The following is a 24,484-nucleotide window of genomic DNA, read 5'->3' as shown; positions in this document are numbered from 1 at the left end:
TGACCCTGGAGAAGGGAGACCAGTGATAAACACATGCACTGTGCCAGTGAGAGCCAGGAGGACACTGGGGAAAAGGCATGATGGAAGTCAGGGTGATGTCCCCAGGGCATGTGGCGAACACAGGTCATGTCTGTCCTGGCAGGATTGTGAGGACTTTGACTTTTCTCTGAATGAGACAGAAGCCCCCAAAGGGTTTGAGAAGAGGAGTGAGGGGTGTTATCTGGTGGTTGAGTAAAAACTAGACCCTAGGGAGGCGGGAGTGGGAGCAAAAACTCAGGTAGGAGGCTGGGGAGGGGTCAGGATAGACTGCTGGAGAGACGCCGCAGCCTGGACCAGCCGGTGGCAGGACATGGAGAAGGATGGGCTCGGGGTCCACCTACGCCCTCAGGCCCACCCTGCAGCAGCCCAGCAAGCCTTCAGAAACCTAAGTCAGCACATCCTACCCCTGGGACTGAATCCGTCCACAGCTTCCTGCCATCCTAAACCTCTGAAGAGCCAGCCTTCAGGGCCCCCTCCCTCCCTCTTGGGCCTGTCTCCTCCCTCACTGCACCGGAGCCAAGCCAGCTTCCCTGGGCCCCTCCAGCTCACTCCTGCCGCAGGGCCTTTGCACTAGTGTGCCCTCTGCCTGGAGGGTCTCCTGGGACCCTCCCCTGGCTACTTCTTCTTTCTCAGTTCTCCCCTCTTTGGAGAGGCCTCCCTATCTTCCACCACCCCCACCATCACAGTAATCCTTTTATCTTCAAAACAGCTGTCACCACTGGAGGGTTTTCTAGGTGTTTATTTTCTGCACCCCTCCCCCAACCAAAACAGAAGTTAATGGGCACAGATGTTCTGTGGCTGATTTGCCGATGTGTCCTGCATCTGGAGTAGGACCTGGGTATCTAGAGGGCATCGTAAATATTTGTTAATTAGGAACACAGGAAACAGAACAAGTGTCCATCCTCCAGAGCACACCATGGGTTCCAGGAAGCTGCTCAGGCCCTGTGGACTTTCCTCAGCAACCAAGAGCCCAGATGGCAGGTGAAGTGACATCTGCATCACCCCGCAGGTGAGCCCTAAGGATCTCAGCTGCTCAGCCGCTGTTTGCAGAGCCTCTGGGTTCATGGCTATCTGCGGTCGGTGGAGATGCTGAAAGCGAAATAAACTACCAAGGGAAATGCAAGCTGGCTGCCTGTGGCCAGAGCACAGCCTGGGGTCCTATCCATCTCCTCCCCCGGGCCTTGCCTCTTGCTGCCCTTCAGGGCCACTCTGGAAAGTTGTCAGAGAGCAGAAGTGGCCTCTACCCATCCTGCCTGGCTCACCCCGGTGGGAGGGGCCCAGGCAAGGAGCCACTGGCTTGTGCTCTATTGAAGCTGCTAAAAGAGCCTGAACAAAACCAGACAAGTTCCCATGGGCACAAGAGCAGAGAGGAGAGCTCTAGGAGACTGTCACCTCCTCCAACTGGGGTGGCGAAATGAACTCGGGCTGCTTTAACAGGGCCTGATAGCTTGCAGTGAACGATGTCGGATTCATGATCTCCAAAGAAGAAGATTTAGCTTCAGGACCAGGGACCAGGCTTGATCACTCAAGAGCTTTTGTGTAGCAGAGTTTTATTCAAGTATAAAAAGGGACAGAGGAAGCTTCTGACAAGACATCAGAAGGGGGACAGAGAGTGTTCCCACTCACCAGTCTCATCAAGCACTTTTACCATAGCCTTGACTAGACAGACTTTTGTTGGCAAAGTAATGTCTCTGCTTTTTAAAAGTAATGTCTCTGCTTTCCTTACTCCTTGGAAGGAAAGTTATGACCAACCTCGACAGCGTATTAAAAAGCAGAGACATTACTTTGCCAACAACGGTCCGTCTAATCAAAGCTATTTTTTTCCCAGTAGTCATGTATGAATGTGAGAGTTGGACTATAAGGAAAGCTGAGTGCCGAAAAATTGATGCTTTTGAACTGTGTGGTGTTGGAGAAGACTCTTGAGAGTCCCTTGGACTGCAAGGAGATCCAACCAGTCCATCCTAAGGGAGATCAGTCCTGAGTGTTCATTGGAGGGACTGATGGTGAAACTGAAACTCCAATACTTTGGCCACCTGATGCAAACAGCTGACTCATTTGAAAAGACCCTGATACTGGGAAAGATTGAAGGCAGGAGGAGAAGGCGACAACAGAGGATGAGATGGTTGGATGGTATCACCGACCCAATGGAGATGAGTTTGAGTAAACTCTGGGAGTTGGTGATGGACAGGGAGGCCTGGCGTGCTGCAGTCCATGGGGTCTCAAAGAGTCAGACACGACTGAGTGACTGAACTGAACTGAACTGAAGCAAGATACATTGTTAAATTGACTAAGACAAAGCAATGGAGAAAAAAAAAAAGATTGTCCTTTTCTCCTTCTTGAGAACTCCAGACCCCAGTCTCCTCCTCGAGGGCTCTGGATCTCTTTCTCCTCCTCGGGAACCCTGGGCTTCTTATCAACCTACTTAGGAATTGACTCTCTCAGACCTGAAGGGCTTAAACACAGACATTTATTGTCTCTCAGTTTCAGAGAAAAGGTCCAAGAAATCAGGGCACTGGTGGGGTCAGTTTCTGGGGAGGCCTCTCTTCCTGGCTTGCATACTGCCACCTTCCGGCTGTGTCTTCACTTGGTCCCTTCTCTGGGCACCTGGAGAGAGAAAGAGGAAGAGAGAGAGAGCTCCCTGGTGTCTCTTCCCCTTTATCTAGGAACACCAGTCCTACTGGATTTGGGCCCACCCTTATGACCTATTTAACCCTAGCTACTTCCCTACAGGAGGTCCCACTGGGGGTTAGGGTTTCAACCAACAGATCACAGGGACACAGTTCAGTTCATAATGAGTGGCTACCTATGTCACGACACATAGGTTTTCTGATCCCCATTTATTTATCCTCTAACAGTGTGTTGAGACCCTCCCTGGATATCCAAAAGAAAGCCTCTCCTCATATGAAGAAGTAGGGGCCTCAGAAGAGGAATGATATGAAGGCACAAGTCACATTGATAGAATTTTCTGGAATGGTTAGCAGTGCAGGAAAAAGGAAGGGTTCCTAGATAGTGATGCAGTTCATGAACTGTGGCTACTCTGTGCCAGGAACTGGGTGAGACCCTGAGGCTACAGCAATGACCAGGAGCTCCCTCAAGGAGCTCATAGCCCCCTGAGGGACACCATGCTGACCAGGTATGTCCATCTCCAGGCCCAGTGTCACAGGGAGGCACAGGGGATGCCCAGCAGGCAGGTCCAAGGCCGTTAGAAACTTGTAGGTGTTTGGTTCTCTTCCACATCCGTTCATCCAGGGGAGGGGCCAAGATGCCTCCAGCTCTGGTCTGTCTGACTCTGAGCCATGCTTCTTGGCCCCAAACCATCCTCTCGGGGCCCCTGCTTCCTTGATTCCTGACAGGGTGGGAGGGGATGGAGATTGGGAAATAGAACACAGCCTCTAACAGAGGAGGCCACGGCCACACTGGGCTTGGAAAGAACAGTGGTGGAGAAGCTGAGGGTGGCAGTGTCCAGATTCATCCTTTCTCGCCCTCTGTGCACCTGGCTTCGGCCTGACTTCCATCACACCAGAGCACTGTCCCTGTCCACCTGGCTTCGGCCTGACTTCCATCACACCAGAGCACTGTCCCTTGCATGCCGCCCGAAGCATAGCCCACGCACCCTCCTGTAGGAGAGGGGTCTGTCAGGATGAGCTGGGAGGTGGAGGTCGGAGGCCGAGGAGTAGGGGTAGGGCAGGGGCGCCCATATGTCAGCACAGGTGAGTAATCCTGTAGCCGATGCAGCTCCCCTTCTCAGCACGGGGCCTCACAGCCCACGGCTGGCCAGGCCTGGGTAGGCAGTGTCCTCTGGGTCCCCTGGATTAGGCTCGGCCCACGGGCACACCTGCTTCCTGTCCTCACAGACCCAGGGCTATCAGCTGTCACCACTGCCCGTCACATCTCCAGGCACCAGATCCTCTGCTGTGACAGGCGACACCATCCCATTTGCTACAGCAAGCTCTGTCTTGCTGTCCACAGTGTGGCAGAACTGCGTCCACAGCCAGAATACACTGGGGGCCTTGGCTCCACACTCTCCCCAGAGAGGAGTCAGTTCTTCCAGATTTAGTCCCCCAGTCTGGTTTCCAAAGTTCTGAGACCCACCTCCATTCCACCCCCCAAGGCTCCTGGGAGGCTTAGAGGGTCCACAGTCACACCTCAATCACTTGCCCAGGGGCTCCCACCCCCATAACTCCCCCACCAGGTCATCCCCCATGGACTCCATCCCACCTCAGTCACACCCTCAGAGACCCCACCACACTTTGGTCACCTCCTCAAGGACCTCCTTCCTCTATTGATTGCCCCAAGGACTCCACTCTGCCTCAATAACTCTCTCCCTTCAGGGACCCCCACCCCACCTCAAGCACCGCCTCCAAGGACCTCACCCAGACCTTGAGCTGGGAGGACCCTCGGGGGGATGACAGATGTCTGCTCTCTGTCCACAACCTCCTCCCCCTTCCCAGTTCCTTCATCCCCCTAGTTCTCACCTCTCCCACCTCAATGAGATGTCTAGACCAGGCACCTTCCTCTGACATTTGCTGTCCTCTGTCTTCATTTCCACTCAGCCCAATCTGAGTCCATGGATCTTCCACTTCTTGCCACCAAAACTCCACTCCCTTGAGCGTCTATCAAACCCCACCTGCAGACCTCCAACCTGAGTTCCACCTGCTGGTCTGCCCTCCCCTACCTCCGCCTGCCATCTGGTACACGCACCCCATGTGACCCCCACACCAAGAGGCCTCTGTGCCCCCACACTCCTGCTCTTCCACGGTTCCTGTCTCCTCCAGTTCTTCCTCAAGTCTGAGCTTCCCAGGAACTTGAGAAACAATCTCAAAAAAAACAAAGCATCCTAGAGGTGGCCTGCTCCCAGGAAACAAAAAGTCGCTAATGAGATAAAGGAAACTCTTCAAAGCGAAAAGAATTGGAACATAATTGATGTGCAGATGGTGGACCTCCCATAGGAAAACAATGGTGGGGTAATGATGCTGCCCAGGAGGAACCAAGCCCCGCTTTTCAGAGCCCTTCCTCTGTCCCAGCCACACGCACACAACTCGCAGGCTGAACATCAGGACTCAGCGGAAATGTGCACACTCAAGCAATGTCATTTCTGCTGGGAATTGTCTGGGCAAGGAAAGGTGGAGTTCCAGGCTGGAAGGCTTTTAGGGATCAGACTTTTCTTCTGCTTTGGGAGGAAGATGGATAAATATCACCTGGTGTTTACAAAGGGCTTCAGACTTTGCCAAGCTGTCTGTCGTCTCCAGCAGCTCAGCTGTGCCTCCTAACACGGTGTGGTATGCAGGGCATTTTCATTCTGACCCAGCAGAGGGGAACCTGCAGGCTTTGTACCATGATTGTACCGGGTCCCACATCTGGATCGAAGCGGAGGCATCCTCTGACCACCTAATGTGCTCCCTCCAGGCAGCAGTAGTGATGACAACACCGCCAAGGATACATAACAACCACCCCAAGCTTACCCAACACCAGCTTCTCCACCTCAGTGCTTACTGGCCTTCCGACCCGACGTCTCTTCACTGTAGGGGACTGCCCTGTGCCCTGGACAATGTTCACAAGCATCCTTGCCTCCACCCTCTAGATGCTGGTACTCCCTCCCACGCCCAGCAGCTGTGACGACCAAAAATGTCTCCAGATATAGGCAGATGGCCCGGCTGTGGACTCCCCTGGCTGAGAGCTGCTGCTCCACCCACTATCAAATTGGACCTCGCCTTTACTCCTCTCTGTGAGAACACTTGCACCCTGAGATAAGAATGAGCTTGCTCAGAGATGCATCCATGATTCCCCTGGGTTGGCTTCCCTGAATTTGACAGCTAACTTAACACGATGGAAAAGGAAGGAAGGGATGAGCCCAAAACAATGTCTCAGTGGTAGCAATTCAGAAGTGGCCACAAGAAAGTCCCCACGTGAGTCCCTGAGAGGTGGACCAGCAGGTAACACTGGGTTAACCTCTCAGCATCCCCAGGTCCTGAGGAAAGCAGTCTGGCTTGGGGGTCTTGGCTGAAGGGCTTTAGAGCTGCAAGCACTCGCCTCAGGAAAGTGGGGCCTGGACCGCAGCCTGGGTAGGGTGGAGGCCACGGCCCCTGCTGTGCTCTAGGATGGAAGCCTCTGGTTGGAGGGACCCAGTGAGGTCCCTGAAGCAGAAGCCAGGACATGCTCTTGCATCATGGTGCCCTCTCAGGAAGCTGGGAAACCCCGCAGCGGCCTCCCAGGCAGGGGCAGCTTTGTGGTTCCAAAAATTACTCAGTCCTACATTTGGCAAATCTGGACAGGCTGTGCTCTTTGCCCTGTGCCCAGAGACTGGCAATGCGAACACAAACAGGGTGTGGCCCCACTCTCGGCAAGGGAGACACTGCAGAGCCAAAGTCAAGATTCATCTTGCCCGAAGAGGAGGGACCTGGTGCCGGGGGGTGCACAGCATCCGGCTTCAGTCTGCTACAGCCCTCCAGACCGGTCTGGACTCCGCCTTGGGCCATCCTGCCTTTGTGCAGCTAACTGGCAGGAGGAATTCTCACGCTTCAGTTGCCTGACATTCACACCTGCAGGCGTGGCCAATCAGCGTCTAATCCATGTGAACCTCGGGAGAATGAAACGGTCACAGCAGTTCAAATGGATCCCAGGGCTCAGCATCCTTTTCCATCACCCTCAGGCCTTGCCCCCGTCAGTGTGTCTGCAAAGGGTCTCTGCCAGACCGTGAGCATGGAGCCAGGAGAGAGGCACAAGAGGCTCTGGGAACACCAAAGCCATCACAGATCACAAGGGAGGAGTCTTAAGGGTGTGCTGGGCCCGCCTACAGCTGGACACCCACAGTCCTTCACCTGGGCATCAGTCCTCGTAACCCACCAAGTGTCGGGTTCCAAAATGGACAGGAGAGGGGGCTTCTCTGACCTTGCTATTGCTCCAGACAGTCCCCCAGGCTTCTGAGATGGTTGATGTACCTGTTCCCTTTAGTATGCCCCCCCCACCGTCTCCCAGCCTGCCTGCCACCCCAATGCCTGTCAGCAGAGGTAGAGTTCAGTCTCCATTAATCCAGTGAATGAATGAATGATATATTGTTCTTTTTCCCACTGAGATATGGTCAGCCTATCAAGTCAAACAGACTTCCAAAATAATTGTTGAAAACCATCGCTAATGGGCCTCTGCGAGGAAGAGCAGGACACCGTGAAAGATGTAACGTGTGACCCGAAAGCTGCCCAGGGTCAGGGAGATTTGTCTGACTTAATAGCCTTTCAATGGAGAAGGTGAAGGACCTCCCCAGAAGAAGCAGGAGGTAAGCATGAGGCAGAGAGCAGTCCCCATAAGGAGACCAGAGTTGAGGAATCTGGATTCTAGCCAGGACCATGAGAAAGCTGCTGAGGTTCTGAGTGAGGGAGAGTTCTATAGATGGACCGTTTGCTTGGACCACTTGCCCAGAGGTGCCACCCTCTGCAATACTGCCTCCTCGCACCCCCTTCATCCCTACCCTGTGCTCCCAGGTGTCATTTCAAGCCAGCTGGGTGTGAAATGTCCCAAGTGCAGCCTCTATAGCAGTCAGGACAGTAAATCTGCTCTCTGCATCATGGCCCCCAGACCCCGAGAGTCTCCTCTGCTAACTGGTTCCTGGTCTCCATCCAGTCACCCTCACCTGCCTCCCTTCCCTGCAAACACTTTTGAAAGAGAAAGTGTTAGTCACTCAATCACGTCCAACTCTTTGCAACCTCATGGACTGTGGCCTCGCCAAGCTCCTTTGTCCATGGAATTTTCCAGACAAGAATATCAGAATAGGTAGCCATTCCTTCTGCAGGGGATCTTCCCCGCCCAAGGATCGAACCCAGGTCTTCTTCATTGCAGGCAGACTCTTTACCATGTCAAACCTCCACGCCTAACCCATTTCAATATGGTAATGGACATGCTCTGGGTGTCACGTCCAGGTTTCACAAGGCACCGGCATCATATTCGGCATGTTTCACTTCCAAAGCTACATGAGTCATCAAAGGATGGATGTGGAAACCAACTCCAGCTGTAGGAAAAAGTAGATCAAGTGAGGACCATGATCAGCTCGTGTCTTCTCGCACCTGTGGATTCAACCCACTCTGGCTTCACAGTTATTTGAGAGGAGAGAGAGGTCAGACTCACTCAGGGCTTAGGATCTTGGTCTGAATGAAACCGTTTTGATGTAGGAGAAAACACACCAGGTCACACCTCCGTAGTGAAGAAGCTGCCCAATTATGTGTCTTCAGGGACCTCTCAAGGAAGGGCAAGGTGGCATCATCGGTCCACTGGCTTCATTGCCTACACATAAGGGCTAAGCTTGAAGACATCATTTGTGTTATAACGTATGGTACTGGTTGTACTGGGAAAAGTCTCAGGGGGGCTGGAAATGGATCAGGTACCAAGTATTAATAGTTCTATCTTAATATTACAAGAATTAATCCTGCCATATGGAGTAGAGGCCAGATGAAACTGAGCAAGTTCTCCTGGGTGTGTGCACAAAAATGGTTATTGATGTAGAAAGATAAAAATCACAACTAATTAAAAATTTTTAAAACTTTTAAATACTTCCCTGACAGCATTGTAGAGATAACTTTTTAAAAATTAACTTTATGATCAAAGCTTTTTTTAAATCCTGCTAAGAACACAACATGAGATCTACCTTCTCAAAAAATTTTAAATGCATAATACAGTGGGCTTCCCAGGTGGCACTCATGGTAACAACCCCACCTGCCAAAGCGGGAGACATAAGACACGTGGGTTTGATAGATCCCTGTGTCAGGAAGATCCCCTGGAGGAGGGCATGGCAACCTACTCCAGTATTCTTGCCTGGGGAATCCCATGGACAGAGGAGCCTGGTGGGCAACAGTCCATGGGATCACAAAGAGTTGGACACGATGGAAGCGATCCATCACACACTCACAGTGCTGCTGACTGTAGGCATGAGTCATGCAGCAGGGCTCCAAAACTTACTCATCTTGTATAGCTGAAACTTTATACCCTTTGGTTTGGTTTTTTCCTTTTTAAATTAATTCTTATTGGAGTATAGTTGCTTTACAATGTTATATTATGTCAGTCTCTTCAGTCGTGTCCGACTCTTTGCGACCCCATGGACTGTAGCCTGCCAGGCTCCTCCATCTGTGTAATTCTCCAGGCAAGGATACTGGAGTGGGTTGCCAGGTTATATTAGTTTCTTGTTATTGTTCAGTCGCCAATTCATGTCCGACTCTTTGAGACGCCATGGACTGCAGCATGCCAGGCTTACTGTACAGCAAAGTGAATCAGCTTTACGTATACATATATCCCTTCTTTTTTAGATTTGCTTCCCATTTAACTCACCATAGAGCACTGAGTAAGGTTCCCTGTGCTATATAGTAGGTTCTCATTAGTTATGTATTTTATACATAATATCAGTAGTGTATATATGTCCTTTCAATCTCCCAGTTCATCCCACCACCACCCCCTTTCCTCTCTTGGTGTCCGTACCTTTGTTCTCTATGTCTGTGTTTCTATTTCCATTTTGCAATAAGATCATCTATACCATTTTTCTAGATTCCACATATATGTGGTAGTAGACCATATTTTTCTCTTTCTGACTTACTTCATTCTATATGACCGTCTCTAGGTCTATCCATGTCTCTACAAATGACCCAGTATCGTTCCTCTTTATGGCTGAGTAATATTCCATTATATATATACACCACATCTTCTTTATGCATTCCTCTTTGAAAATTAACTCCCCATCTCCCCCTCCCACAGTCACAGGCAGCCACCACGCTCCCTTCCACTGCTGTGACTCTACTCTAGGCTCCACATGTAAGGGCGATCCTGCAGTGTGTGTCCTTCGGTGACCGACTTACTTCACTCAGCACAAAGTCCTCCAGGTTCATCGATGTTGCTGCCAATGGTAGGATCCCCTTCCCCTTTCAAGGCTAAATAATATCCTGTTCCATGCTTACCTTCACCTGTTTACCCACTGATGGAAGCAAGTTGTTTCCATCCCTTGGATGTTGTAAATAATGCTGCAGTGAACACAGCAGAGCAGACCCCTCTCCAAGATTCTGAATTCAATTGGTTTAAAAGGAAAGGATGTTCTCATGAGACATCCGTAGGGGCACCTGTGTGCACAAACCAAGGAACATGTGTGTGTGTGTGACCACATGAGGATGTGCTTCACAGCTGCAGCCCAGCCCATGATCAGAGGCTCAGGCTTTGAGTCACTGGCCAGAGGCAAAACCACCCACAGGAGGAAGTAGATGCCAACAGCTCGGACACATGACCCACATTACTTGAGGGAGGCTAGACACTCTCATGACCCAGTGCCAGCTCTGGGCTCCCCTGGCCTCTCTCTGCTTTGTTCTGCTGCTCTGCTGCCCCTCTCCATGGTGACCGGCTCTTGAAGGGACAGTGCAGGCCCCCTTTTTGTCCTCTCTCTCCTGTGTCTCTGGCTTACACAGTGAACTTCTCTTCAGCACCGAGGGGGTACCACCAAGACGCCCCAACAAATCTCTCCCTGCAGCCCAGCCTGGCTTCAAACACCCTCCACCCAACACTCCATCTTCCCCCAAAGCTGGCCACCCAGGCACTCTTCAGGTGATCCAGGCTTTGAGGAAGGTCTAGCAGAGTTATGCAGGAGAGATGTGGAGACGGAGGAAGGTGATTAAGAGGCTGCCTCAATCTGCTACCTCCCATGACCCTGACCTCTCTCCAGGCTATAGTGGGAAGTATGGGCCAGCCCTGCCTGTGGACCTAGAACAGAGATGCCCTGGATTCTGGATGCTGAAGGTTCCAGATGCTAAGGCTTGACATGAGCTCAGGAAAATGTGTTTCCATCACCTGGGAATCCACTGCAGGTGCACAGCAGGCAGCGTCCGCCTCTCATGCCCTCCTGGCCTTTGCGCCTTCCAGGAGAACCCAGGTGTGGATGTATCACAGGTGGCAGGAAGCCAGCAGGTTACAAAGATGGGCTGGGATGTGTGGGGGGAACATCCTTACCTCTGATGGCTGGTGTGGGGGAGAATGGTCACTCTTTCCATCATACACTTTCAGTAAGAACTAAGTCCCTGGCAGGGCTGCCCTTGTCCTAAGGTTGAACCCACATTGCTATGACATCCCAGCTCACTAGTTCATCCCTTTCTGTGTCAAGCAAGATGGAGGGTCGAGGGATAAAATGTTGTTCAAATTCATTCAAAAACAAAGATGAGCACTTTGGAATGGACGACCATGCCTCTGCTCTGCTTTCTAGAACAGCAGCCTTCAAGGTGAGTGGCTTGTGCTCTCTGGGAACTAGGTAAGCGCTTATCACTTCCATCTTGCTTCATCTCCACGATGTTCTTTACAGGCATCTACTGTGTCTTTTCTCCATCTTACCAGAAAAGAAACCAAGGCTCAGAATGGTCGAATTATTCAATTCAACTCAAACCACCCCAAGATGTAGAGGTTTAGAATAGCTGTCATTTATAAGCTCATGATTCTTGGCTTGGTCAGCCCAGCCTCTGTCAAGTTGCTAGGACCAGTGTGGGGCAGACCAGTGTGGGGCAGAGTTCGGACTATGAACCCACAGTCCTTACACGCACCGCCCCCCACCACCTGCTGCCCCATCCTACTCCACAGAGAGGAAGGAGTCTTTTTTTCCAGAGGGGACCGGGGCTCAGACCTGATGATCTGATGCGCAGAACATTTGTGACTAAACCTGGGGGTGAGAGGGCACCTCCTGGCCTGGTATCCTTCCCTTTGGGAGTATTTTACCCTACTGCCCTTTCCTGCTTTTCTGTGACCACCATCTCTGCAACTGCAGGGAACCCAGCAAACCTCTACAGGGTCCCTTAGATGCCCTGGTGTGGGGACAGCTGCTCCCCCAACTGTGTGGTCCCCTCCTTGTCACCACACATGACCCCCGTCTCCAGGGATGTGAGTCCTGGAATAGGTGGGGTTTCCCAGGAGAAGTGAACAAGATTGGCTGGGAAGGGAGGAGGGAGAAATGGGCCTCAGGCCAGCAGTGGAGAAAGGGCAGAGCTTGAAGGAATGCAAGGACACGCAGCTAAGATTCCAGATGTAATATTTCATGGGCTGCCTGGTGAGAAGCAACCTTTCCTCCTTAGAATTACCCCAAGTGAGCTGCCTGCCAGGAGAGCCCACACACACACACACCAAGTTCCTGCTGCCCCACCTCCTCCTGAAAGCCAGCCCCAGGAGGGCTAAGAGGGCCCTCAGCTGCTGCACCCTGTCTGTGCAGGTCATGGCCAGGTCACTGAATTGTGGAGCCCATGTCATCAGCCCAGGTCAACACTATGAGTGAGCCTTCAGCATTCTGCTGACCTGACCTCCATTGTGACCCCCTGCCTCCATGGTGACCAGCTCCCCAGCCAACAGGCTCCCTTTCATTCAAATTTTTTACTATTTACACCTGCACCGTGACCCTCTCCTCAGCAGGGAAGGGCCTCCAGTGTGACATTTCAGCCTCTTCAGAACCTTCCACAGCTCGGTGCATCACCCACATACATGCTGTATGTGCATCTCTCTCAAGGAACCGCATGTGCCCCAAAGATGGGATATAGTCAGATCGATGTCTGTCACTTCTGCCCACACGTCAAGTTCTCCAAGGTCAGCTTCTGCCTCTGAAGTGGCTGCATCTTCAGAGATTAGTTCTGGAGGACAGTTTGACAGAAAGCCCAATCTTCATCACGTTCATTAAAAAACAAAAACCAGCTGTGAAGGGACAAATTCTCTTGGGCACCTAGCCCCTGGAAGTCTTATCATTTTGTCCAGAAAGCAGGAGCAGACTGGAGAAGTTTCCCAGGCTGGTGAAGAGGTGCTGTGACTCTACATGAAAACACAGAGGTTGGGTTCACGAAAAACTTTCTTTCTCCTGCATTTGAGGGGCTTTGACAATCCAAAGCTGTCCTCCATCAGTCATACCAGGGGCATCTCTGCTCTAGGTCCACAGGCAGAGCTGGCCCATACTTCCCACTATAGCTTGGAGAGAGGTCAGGGTCTCTTCATCACCTTCCACTCCCTCCAGAACCTGTATCCACAGCTGGTATCCCCAAGGTTGCTTATCACCTGCCACTCCAGCAAGGTGGTCTATACAGTGAACATGTATGCTGCTGCTAAGTCACTTCAGTCGTGTCCGACTCTGTGTGACCCCATGGACTGCAGCCTACCAGGCTTCTCCGTCCATGGGATTCTCCAGGCAAGAACACTGGAGTGGGTTGCCATTTCCTTCTCTGAACATGTATGTGTGCATGCTAAATCGCTTCAGTTGTGTCCAACTCTGTACAACCCCATGGACTGTAGACTGCCAGGCTCCTCTGTCCATGGGATTCTCCAGGCAAGAATACTGGAGTGGGTTGCCATGCTCTTCTCCAGGGGATCTTCCCCACCCAGGGATTGAACCCATGTCTCTTATGTCTCCTGCCTTGGCAGGCAGGTTCTTTATCACTAGTGCCACCAGGAAAGTCCCGTAAAGTAAACAGTGAATGGGAAGTGGGACTGATGGCCCCAAAGTGATTGGGAGAGGGGAGGCAGGCCTGTTTGGAATTTATGCCAGGTCCTTAGCCATTTCCATCAGTCTACATGGTCTCTGGCATAGACAGATCAGGCTGCCTCTGGGGCCTCGGACAGCAGCTGCTGACTCCTGGAACTTCAGTCCATTCCTACACAAACTGCTGAGGCAGCAACTCACTGCACTCATTCCTGACGGGTTCACAGAGGCCTTCATCTTTACTGGACATGAGCGTCTGGCTGGAGTGGGGCTTCTTTTCAGTCCAGAACTGTATTCCAAAAACATGGAGGTCAACTCTCTAAACAAGGGATCGGGCAACTCAAAGAGTGGAATGAGAAGAAGCAGGGGCCCTGAGTACCGTGAGGCTTGAACACAACATGAAGTGGCAGGGGGCGGGGCGGGGGGGGGGAGGTGGAGGCAGTTATCCCAGCCAGAGGGATGGGCTGGGGTGGCCATGGCCAGAGGCTGTGAATCTCCTCTCCAAGAGGGTTGTGGAAAGTCCTGATCAGGAGGGCCAAATATCACCAGGATGTCCCCACCCCCTGGCTGTTATTCCATCCAATTTAATGTGAAACCAGCTTCCTACATGGGCGGAGCAGGGAGATCAGGAGACATGAATGAGTTTAAACAGGAGAAGCACTAAAAGCATGCAAGCGTGTAATGAGTGCTCCTAAAATCAGCTTATTACAACACCAACATCCTCCTCACCCTGAAAGGCCAGCTTGAGCCCCACACCTTGCAAATCTTCCTGGACACCTGCCTGGAGTATCCTCACTTCCCCCATACCCCTTACCCCCACCTTTGTTTGTCCTACAATTGCCCCTCCTCTAACAGGATGATGACAATAACAAGGATAATAATAACTATATTCTGTTCTTCAAGAAGTAGAAGCTGAGGACTTGAGTAGCACAAGGCTTCATTCTAAGCCCCAGGGTGTGACAGTGGACAGAACAGCCTGCTTCCTTCTCTCCCATAGCTGACATTCCAGTAACAGAAGTAATAATAATGGTTGTTGTTGTCATTCAGTTGCTCAGTCGTGTCTGACTCTTTTTGATGCCATGGACTGCAGCACACCAGGCTTTCCTGTCCTTCACTATCTCCCAGAGTTAACTCAAACTCATGTTCATTGAGTCGGTGATACCATCCAACCATCTCACCTTCTGCCATCCCCTTCTCCTCTTGCCTTCAGTTTTTCCCAGCATCAGGGTCTTTTCCAATGAGTTGGCCATTCGCATCAGGTGGCCAAAGTATTGGAGCTTCATCTTCAGCATCAGTCCTTCCAATGACTATTCAGGGTTGATTTCCTTCAGTATTGACTGGTTTATATAATGATAATGGTAGCTGACATTCACAGCGTCCTTATTGTGTAATAGGTGTTGTATTTATAACTAAGTTGTGTGTATTGTCTCAGTGAATTTTCAAAACCACCCTATGGTGATCAGAGGTGCTATTATCACTCTCATTCTACAAATGAGGGAGTTGATGCCCATAAAGTTTAAGACATTTGCCAAAGCCACACACTGGGGACAACTGGGAGGACAAGAAAGGCTGGGACCAATTGCCACCAACTGAGAATTGTTCAGAGCAGAGATCTCATGTCTTTCCCTCACTGGTCACAGAGCAGTCCTTTGGGCATTTTATGGAGTAACCAGAAGTCCTCATCCCTGCTGTGACTTTGGTGTCTGTGCCCAGGGCTGGAACAGCCCTCCCAGATAAGACCCCCAGCAGCCCAGGAGCAGGAGGAATGTTGAGGCCAGGCTGCAGAACCAGAGGTTCATGCTCCATTAACATTTGCACTTTTATATAGGAGTTTGGGTTGATAAACCTGAAAAATCTCTAGAAAGCATCTAATTAATGCATTTTCCCAAGTAGAATGTTTTAGTAATTGCTATTCAAGCAACAGAAAAGTTGAGAAAGCTTTTATTGCAAACGCAGCAGGGACAGATAGCGATCCACATGGCTGCTTCTCCAAGGCACTGGCTCTCTTGTGCTCAACCTATTGACATCCATTAACATTCTTCCAGCTATAAAAAAACTGCATCTTATTCTAACACTCTCCATAGGCAGGAAGCCGGGCGTTGAATTACAAAGCCTGAGTAATTGCCCATAGTCATTGTGATGGAAAATGGCAGAAATCACAATGAGTCATGGGGTGGTGGAAAGGCAACTGCTTAGTGACGATAATTCTGTAAGGATAATTTCATTAATGGAAGTGGGAGACGGCATCTGTGCCAGTGAATACTGTATATGAATATCCGCGGACAACGCCTTGTGTTTAAAAACGGCCGCGTGCAAATGGGTAGGCATGTGTCTGCCTTTCTAATGAATGCCCAAGCCCCAAGAGCTGAATGGTAAAGCACCATTCAGAGGTGATTTGTGATAATCACACAGGGAGAAATCCTTTCAGTGAAAGGAGACAGGAACTAGGATGTTTCGGGTGTGGATGTAAAAAATTTCTATTTGATTTGGGGCCACAAAGGATTCAAAAACATCAAGGCATTGAAAGATATAATGGCTTTCACCAAAGGCAGAACTTCCCTGTTTCAGAATTTAGCACATGAAACATGAGTTCAAATCCATGCTCCTAGAAACTTTAGGTTCCGGAGGACAAAGCTGGATGCCGAGACCCTCAGAGAACCCCAGGTGCTGCTCAGGGTTGGATCCTCGGCTTCTGGACCAAAACAGACTTCTGTTTTGTGAAATGAGCAGGGTCCTGCACTTTGAATGAAGGTGGCTGCTCTGTACTGCCACATACAAAGCCATGGGATTAAAAATCTGATTGGATATTTTAGGACTAAACCATGGTCTGCCTAGACAGCCTCTTACTGGCACAACAGCTGCACCCACCTCCCCCAGTATGCCATCCACTCCTCCCAGACAGCTCCTTCCTCCATCCACCAAGAGTGCAACACGACCTCACCCTTTGCAGCCGAGCCTCCAGAATGAGTTTGGGCAGCATCTTTATCTGCATCCCTGGGTGGGGGGTTTTGCCTTTGAGCCAATCACAGAACTGCTCAACTAAGAAGAAGAGACACGCTTTTCTCCCTGAATCCTAAGTGCTCATTTATTTTTTAAACAGAGTGGCAACCCTCTCCAGTATTCTTGCCTCGAAAATCCCATGGACAAGAGGAGCCTGGCAGGCTATATAGTCCATGTGGTCGCAGAGTCAGACACAACTGAGCGCATGCGTGCGCACACACACACACACACACAAAGTTCACATAACATAAAATTAACAGTGAATCTCTTTGAAAGGTTCAATTCAGTGGTGTTTAGTGCATTCCCAGTACAGTGCAGCCATCATCTTTATCTCATGCTGAGATCTTGCCTTATCCCAAAAGAAAACACTCATTAAGTGGTCACTCCCCATCCCTTCTTCCCCCAGGCCCTGGTTACCACCAATCCACTCTCTGTCTCTAGAGCTTACCTATTCTGGATGATTTATATAAATGGAATTATACACTATGTGGTCTTTTCTGTCCTTGAGCATAATGCTTTCGAGGTTCTTCCATGTGTCAGCTGCGTGGATCATTTCTTTTTGCAGCCAGATATTATCCTATCCTGTGGGCAAGCTGCCTTTTTCTTCATCCTTTCATCCACTGATATATACTTGGATTGTTTGCATCTCCCAGTTATGGAGGACACTGCTATGAACATTAGTGTACAGGCATCTTGAGTTCCTGTTTCCTGTTCTTTGGGGTCCATACCCAGAAATGGAGGTGCTGGGCCATATGGTAACTCTATGTTTAACTTTCTGAGGAATTCTCAGAGGCTTTTGATCCCTGCCTCCTGGATTTACTGGCGGTTTCTCTGTCTCTGTCCCACCCTGGGTCTGGCATATTCTGCATGTTCATCCACAGCTACACTGAATTCAGGGAACATCCCAATGACTATGTTTGGTCCCGGGATATGCCATGTGATGTACGCATGTCTGCCCAGTTCAGGTTCTCTTGCTGAGATCTCAGGTGGGTGCACGTAGAGGCAGGGGATCCACACTGGACCAACCTCTGGGTCTGCTGGGCCCACCTGTCTTTATACATCCCCTTCACCAAGCAAGGACTGAGGGAGACCCTGCTGGAGGGAAACTCCATACCTATTACCTGTATTTTGAGGCCATTGCAAACAGTGATTCCATGCCTAGGTCTACCAGGTCATTCTGTCACAGCAGATTCCAGGAGAACTGGCTAGACCACGGCCAAGGCCTGCAGGAGAGTCCTGAGCCCTAATCCTGTGAGTCCTGTGCCTTTCTCAATCCCAATCAGTAGGCCAGGATCCCTCAGTCCTGTTCCATTCCCAATTCCCTGGCCTCCTGGGGTCCTAAGAACCAGATCTACTCCGTACCTGAGTAGCCTACATTTCCCAGCCTTTTGTTGGGAAGGACTTCTTGATCTGGCATGTAGCCAAAAGGGGGCTAAAACCTTTATCCTCTTGAGGTCATCTATCTATAGAAAAGGGGAAGGAGGTGTGGACCTCTCATACTCAGCACGCTGGCCCTGGATTCCGTCACCTTGATGCCGGCTCTGGGCATGTCAGTGACTGTGAGACAGTTACTGCCATATTGTGATTTATGAGAAATATGTATCTGGTATTCAGATGGTCAAAATATTTTTCTGATATATATTTGGTCTTTGGTTATACATATTTGGTCTCACATGTATTTGGTTCCAAACTCCCCAAACTCTTGGAATTTGCTGAACAGTAAAAGCAGTGGGTCTTTTGTTACAATATTGGGTCTCTTGTCCTCTGTTCCTGAAATCACTTCAGAGCCACTAAGGTGAAATGGGTGACTTGGTAGAAATGACAAGCCTCTCTCCACCACACTGGAGAATATGTTAGTGAGGTGACTTTTGAGGAGCATCTAAGGATGCAGGATGGTTGCCAGGGGAACCAACCAGGAATAGAGATGGTTCTTCCAGTTGGTTCTTTCTAGCACTGAAACTTGCAGTCCTAGCTCCTGATTTCCAGGGAAAGGAGGAGCTGGAGGTAAATCAATCTCCAATGGCCAATAGTTTTACCAATCACACCTATGCAATGAAGCCTCCATTAAAAAACAACAAAAAGGCAGGGTTCAGAGAGCTTCTAGGCTGGGGAACCAGAATGCTCCTAGGTGCCACCGTGCTGGATCCCAACTGCCACAAGGATCAGAGCCTCTTTGCTCAAGACCTCAAACCCATGTATCTCATCTGACTATTGATCTATACCTTTTAATATCCTCTGTAATAAACCCATAATCCAGGGAGTAAATTGCTTTCCCACGTGCTGTGATCCACTGTAGCAAATGCATCAAGCCCAGAGTGGGGATGGGGGTGATGGGAACTTCTGGTTTATTGCCAGTCAGTTAGACTGGCAATAAGAGCAAGTGACTGCTTGAACTTGTGATTGGCATCTGAAGTGGGGAGCAATCTTGTGGGACTGAGTCCTCACCCTGTGAAATTGGACACCACCTGCAGGTAGACAGTGTCAGAGTTGAGCTGTATTGCAGGACACCCAGCTGGTGTCTGAGAAATGCTTGGTCACAAAGGTAAGCCCTTGGTCAATGCAGGATAGAATCCAGGGCTGGAACCCTTGGCTACTGAGACAGGCTGGGACCTGGGACTCTTGGCCGCAGTACTTGCATCTGGACACAAATCTCCTTGAGCAACAGAATACAAAGATACTATAAGGGACTAAAAGTAGCTATGTGCATGAGCAGTAGCGGAAAATTACCTACAAGATACAAACAGACGATACAAAGAGACAAAAAAGCCCAACTGCTGCTTCTGAAGAACAAGGAGCAAAAGCAGGGTACCTCAGGGTACACCACCAAGGGGGTGGGAAAAGCACCTAAGCCACCCCTTCAGCCAGGCCCTCAGACACACCTCTACCCTCACCCCATGTAAGGGACCAACCAGCTTGCCACCTGGAGGAAAGCAAGAAGTAGCCATCTGTGCTGTAGAGGGGGCCATGAGTAGTGGGTTCTTGGCTTCCCTAAGCAATAGAAATTGACGAGGGATCAGACTAGAAATTCAGGCAAGGCTTTTACTGGGGCCCCTGCTGCAGCTTCCCAGGTGGCACAGCAGTAAAGAATCCGCCTGCCAATGTAGGAGATGCAAGTTCAATCCCTGAGTTGGGAAGATCCCCTGGAAGAGGAAACGGCAACCTACTCTAGTATCCCTGCCTGGAGAATCCCAAGGACAGAGGAGCCTGGTGGGCTTGCAGTCCATAGGGTCGCAAAGAGTTGGACACAACTGAGCGACTGAGCACGCACGCACTGCTGCAGGAGGAGGGAGAGAACAAATAACAGGCTCCCTTGCCTGCTCCCTAGGGCAGAAGCTCGTTCCTTATATGAGGGGAGGGGAGGGGTATGTCAAGGGTTGGGCCAGAGGTGTGGTGTAGGTGGTATTGAGTGCAGGGAGCATGCATAGTACCCCGCTTTTGCTCCTAGCTCTTCTAAAGTAGCAGTTGAGTTTTTGGTCTCTTTGTATCTCTTGTCCAGCATTTGCCCTAACTGTGCATGCACACAGCTATTCTTAGTCCCTACAGTTTCTTTGTATTTTGTTGCTGGAGGACAGGTGTGTCCAGGTGCAAGCACTGCAGCCAAGGGTTCCAGGTCCCAGTCTGTCTCAGCACAGCCATTCCCAGAGGCAACAGGAAAAGCAAAACTTAAGGGGCTGGGGGGCTCATGGAAATGAGAGATCATTAAAACAGATTCAGTTCAGTTCACTCGCTCAGTCCTGTCTGACTCTTTGCGACCCCATGGACTGCAGCATGCCAGGCTTCCTTGTCCATCACCAACTCCTGGAGCTTGCTCAAACTCATCATGCCCTTTGAGTGGGTGAAACAGATTAATAATTTACAAATTATCCTAAAGAAAAATGTCCTATTAAGAAAAACTGATGAGCATATGCTATTGAGAAAGATACTGGCTGCAGAAAAGAATGGGATCCATCTCACTGAAACGACAGAATGGTCCCCCGCAAACTCATAGGCTCGGATCCTACACTACACCGAAGATATTGTTTATTAAACCCATTATGCTACTGGCCTGCAGTCAGTCACAGCTCAAACATCACCACATTTATGAAAGACAGTTACAGTCATTTGCAAGATAATTACCATTTTAATCTCAAACCAGCCCGTAGGAGCAAATTGCTTTATAAGTAACCAGGTTTTCAGAATGTCATAATGGAATGCTGTGCGGAGCTCAGAAACAACCAGGGGCTTATTTTGTGATTGGCTACAATTGCAGGGAGGTCTGCTCTGCAGTGGGCTGGGGAGAGATGGGGGAGCCCCCTCTCCCGCTCTGTGCCTAAGGGTGGATACAGGGAGCCTCTCGCTTACATCTGTCTGATTCGTAGCTCTCTGATTAACACGGAGGGAGGACGGAGAGAGACAGACAGACAGACACAGGGAGGAAAGAGGGAAAGAAGGGAAAAGAGAGAGAGATGCTGTCATGAACGCAGAGAGGAGAGAGAGGGGAGGGAACAGAAAAGGGAGGGGAGGGAGAAGGGAGGAGAGTAGACAGGACCCCTAGCTCAGAAGCTGGCCTGAACGAGGAGCCAGGTGTGGGAAAGCACTGAGATCCTGGGACTCCAGCAAGAACACTGATAATAAAATAAGTTGCCAAGTTGATAACTTCATTTCCCGATGCAGGACCATCTCTGAAAAACAGGAAGATCCAACTTCAGCGGATGTAGCCAGGACATTGCAGTGAGGAATCCATTTAAGAAAGAAAAAAAAAGATCTGAACAAAAAGGGGAAAGGCAGGAGCTCCGGAGGGCTAAGGAGGGGGTTGTGCTGATCGAGGGGCTTGTGGGAGCCCAGTGTGACTCTGAGGAGCGAGGAGTAGAGTAGATCAGGCTGGATGGTTTGGAAGCTGCTGGCCGTGGGGGCACTTCAGCAGCGCTTTACCTCGGGAGTCTGAGGCGTGACATTCACTGGCAGGACACCTGTCGCTGCAGGCACAGAAGGGTATGCGCAGAACTGAATCACCACCTGGGGTCCTGGTGGAACATAAAGATGAGAGAGGGCATCCCGTCACTGCCTGATCTGGAGATGTTGAAACCGCTGGGAGCCAGCCACCCAACCATCCCTTTAATTTCCTCTAAAACATTCCCATAAAACACGGCTCCGACCTTGGTTACCTTCACCTAAAGGCGTCTGACATTATCTGACTGGGGACACAGATCAGATCCTAGGAAGGGAGGAGGAAGACACGGCGAGAGATGAGAGGAGGCATCAGGGAGGCAGAACCAAGAGAATAACTTTCTAGAAAGGGCCAGCAGGAGCCTCGTGCAGGGAGCTGGGGATAGAAAAGCAGGCAGTGGGTGTGGCCCCATGGCTGCCAAGGGTGACTCTGACCATCACAATTGCAGAGGAGGGGTGGGCAGAGGTGGGAAGCCAGACCAGTCCATAGAGATTGAATACAGATGAGAAGGAAACTGGATCCTGTGAACACATTTCCAGAGGTCTTTGTGTCACTGGAATTGGGGGGTGGGGGTGGAGAAAAAGGCCAAGAAACAGCAGGGATGTGCTCTGAAAGCATCTTTCCTCCCTGAGATGGCAGTGGATGGGCCAGAGCACGTCTGTGAGAGAAAGGGGTGCAGTGACTCAGGAGGTAGAGGAGGGAAGTGAAGCAAACCCACGGTTGGGGTAGGGGTAACTAGCTCCAGGACAGAAGCGGGAGGCTGGCCGGCCTTTGCTGGCAAGAAGTTCCCCTGTTTCACTGTGAGGCTCACCAATGCCCCCACCCTCCCCTCTTCTAGAGATGCTGGACCACAGCACAGGTCAGAACAGAATGAAGAAAAACACAGGTAACTGCATTCCCAACGCCGCATGCAAACGAGCCTTTGTTCTGAAATCTCCATGGATGTTCCCCTCCAGCCCCTTTCTCCTCCAACCCACGCCTGCTCTGGAGTTTGCTCTTCCTATTCAGGGTACCGGTTCCTCTCCATTCACACAAGCTATATCTCATCCTCACCTTGGGCTCCTCTCACCACCACCCACAGCCCCCTGGAGCCCCCCTCCCCCAGCTCCAGATCATTCCATCTCTACTTGGCTTCAGCTCCCAGCACCAACCATATTCGTTATCTGTTATCTGTGGCTGATGAACAAATCACCCCAAAGCTTAGAGCTTAAACAACACTCACTCATGACCTCATGCTCTTCCTGAACCTCCAGAAGCCGAGAGGGGCTGAACTGGGTGCCTCTGGTTTGGGGCCTCGCAGGAGGTCTCAGCAAGGCTGCAACATGAAGCCCCAACTGAGGCTGGGGTGGGGGAGTCCTGCTTCCAGGAAGGTTTTCTCACAGGGTTGGCTTTGGGGCTTCAGCTATCCTTCCGAGGCAGGGGGCTCTTGCCCTCCCCAATCTCCTCCACATGGCCTTTCCAAAGGATATCCTAGACCTTTCTGCAAGAAAGAGAGCAAACCAGCAAGCAGGAGGGCACCCAAGACAGAAGCAGTGGTTCTCACAAGCCAGTCTCAGAAGGTTCTGTGTGTGCACTGTCACACCAACCTCAGAGCCGCGAGGAGGTGGATGTGCAAGGGCATGAGTACAGGAGGCAAGGTCCCAGAGGCCCCACATCCTGACTCACAGCGTACGTTTTGATAAAGTCAGCCTTGATCCTACTGGTCCGTGGCTTTGCAGAAGCAGAAGCATCCTCATCTGATACCTCCCAAGGTAACTTGCATGGGGTCAGAGGTCAAGTGGGGGTGCAGCAAACAGAGGTTGAGGTCCAGAGCTTCAGATCCATTTGAACAAGCATCTTAGAGGACGTCCCATGCCTAATGCAGGTGCCAAGGTGACCCACCAGCTGTGGATGCTGTCATGGGGTTTTACGAGCCCCTCCTTCCTTCCCCAAAGCGTGTGCTGTAATGAGCGTTACACAGATGCAGTAGAGGGCAGCCAGCAGAGGTCTCTCTCACACACCCAAGGTCGCTGACTGGATTCTCACTCGAGTATTGTTTCCCAACACAGAGAAAGCAGACACGGAGATAGTGTTGGGATAATTTAGTGGTAATTCAGTGGCATGCCCCTTTTGCAAAATCTCAGTCGCCCGCTGTCTTGTATGAGGGGAGACAAAAGTCTGGGTCACCGGATGCGTCCTCTTCCACTTTCTTCTCTGTGCACACCCTGCCTCCCCATGGCCCACTGCTCCCTCACCCCCACGGTCCCCTACAGGTGAGCTTATTGTTAGCTGTTCAGTTTTAATACAAATATGAAAGAGAATCAATGAAAGTGATCTTAGTAAAAAATAGATTTCCCATCAGACAATTATAGAATTTTTCATTCCGATTTCTACAATTCAAAATGAAGCTTGGAGATGATTTTTTTTTTTCAGCAGCAAACCCTGAAACTCCAATCTCTCTGTCAGTAATGCAATTCTGAAGGCTGACTTTAGAGGACTCACCAGGGTGGACTTCTTGACATTAATATAGCAATATGTCAAATAAAAGCTCTGTCTAAATGAGTCCTGGCTCCTTTAATATACTGTGATCCCCTCTGAGAGTCAGGAGGGACTGGGGGGGGCGGCACTGCTTCTGCTGGGGATGCCACATGATTGACAGTCACACATGCCACTTCCCAGGAGTTCATTAATGAAGAGCAGGAGGAGAGGCAAGTATTTTGAAAACAGAACAAGAGGTAGCTGTCCAGGGGACACTGATGGGGGCTGCTGATGGGCATTCACCTACATCCTTGCAAACTGATGCAGGTTGTGAACTGTGGACCCCTCAGCCTTGACTGTGACCAGGAAGTCCCCAAACCAGGCCACCAGCCCATAGCCCCACTGGGCCCAGCATTGCTTCTCCCAACTTGCCCAGGTCATGCCAACCTCCTGTTGGAGGGGGCGGTTCCTGTATTTCCCACACGTCCATCTTGCCACTGTAAGTTGTCCAGATCCACTAATCACCTAGGATCCCGGCCCACTGAGGGGGAACCACAGATGCCACCAGCCACCCCGCTCCTGCTGATGCCTGAGTTTCCAAAATTTGC

General features: G+C 50.7%; 2 long non-coding RNA genes across 2 annotated transcripts; one reads left to right on the top strand and one right to left on the bottom strand.

The window, feature by feature from the left end:
* Nucleotides 1–20,592: 20,592 nt before the first annotated feature.
* LOC133227881 (uncharacterized) lies at nt 20,593–21,791 on the bottom strand. Its single transcript, XR_009729986.1, has 2 exons — nt 21,628–21,791; nt 20,593–21,495 (listed from the first exon to the last, which is right to left on the bottom strand). It is a non-coding gene; the product is annotated as an uncharacterized LOC133227881 (long non-coding RNA).
* Nucleotides 21,792–21,891: 100 nt separating this feature from the next.
* Nucleotides 21,892–23,960, top strand: LOC133227880 (uncharacterized). Its single transcript, XR_009729985.1, has 4 exons — nt 21,892–21,960; nt 22,258–22,305; nt 22,884–23,170; nt 23,832–23,960. It is a non-coding gene; the product is annotated as an uncharacterized LOC133227880 (long non-coding RNA).
* The last annotated feature ends 524 nt before the right edge of the window (nt 23,961–24,484 follow it).

Source organism: Bos javanicus, chromosome 16, assembly GCF_032452875.1.
Source record: "Bos javanicus breed banteng chromosome 16, ARS-OSU_banteng_1.0, whole genome shotgun sequence".
NCBI classification, from domain to species: domain Eukaryota; kingdom Metazoa; phylum Chordata; class Mammalia; order Artiodactyla; family Bovidae; genus Bos; species Bos javanicus.
This window is presented reverse-complemented; position numbering and strand designations above follow the sequence as displayed.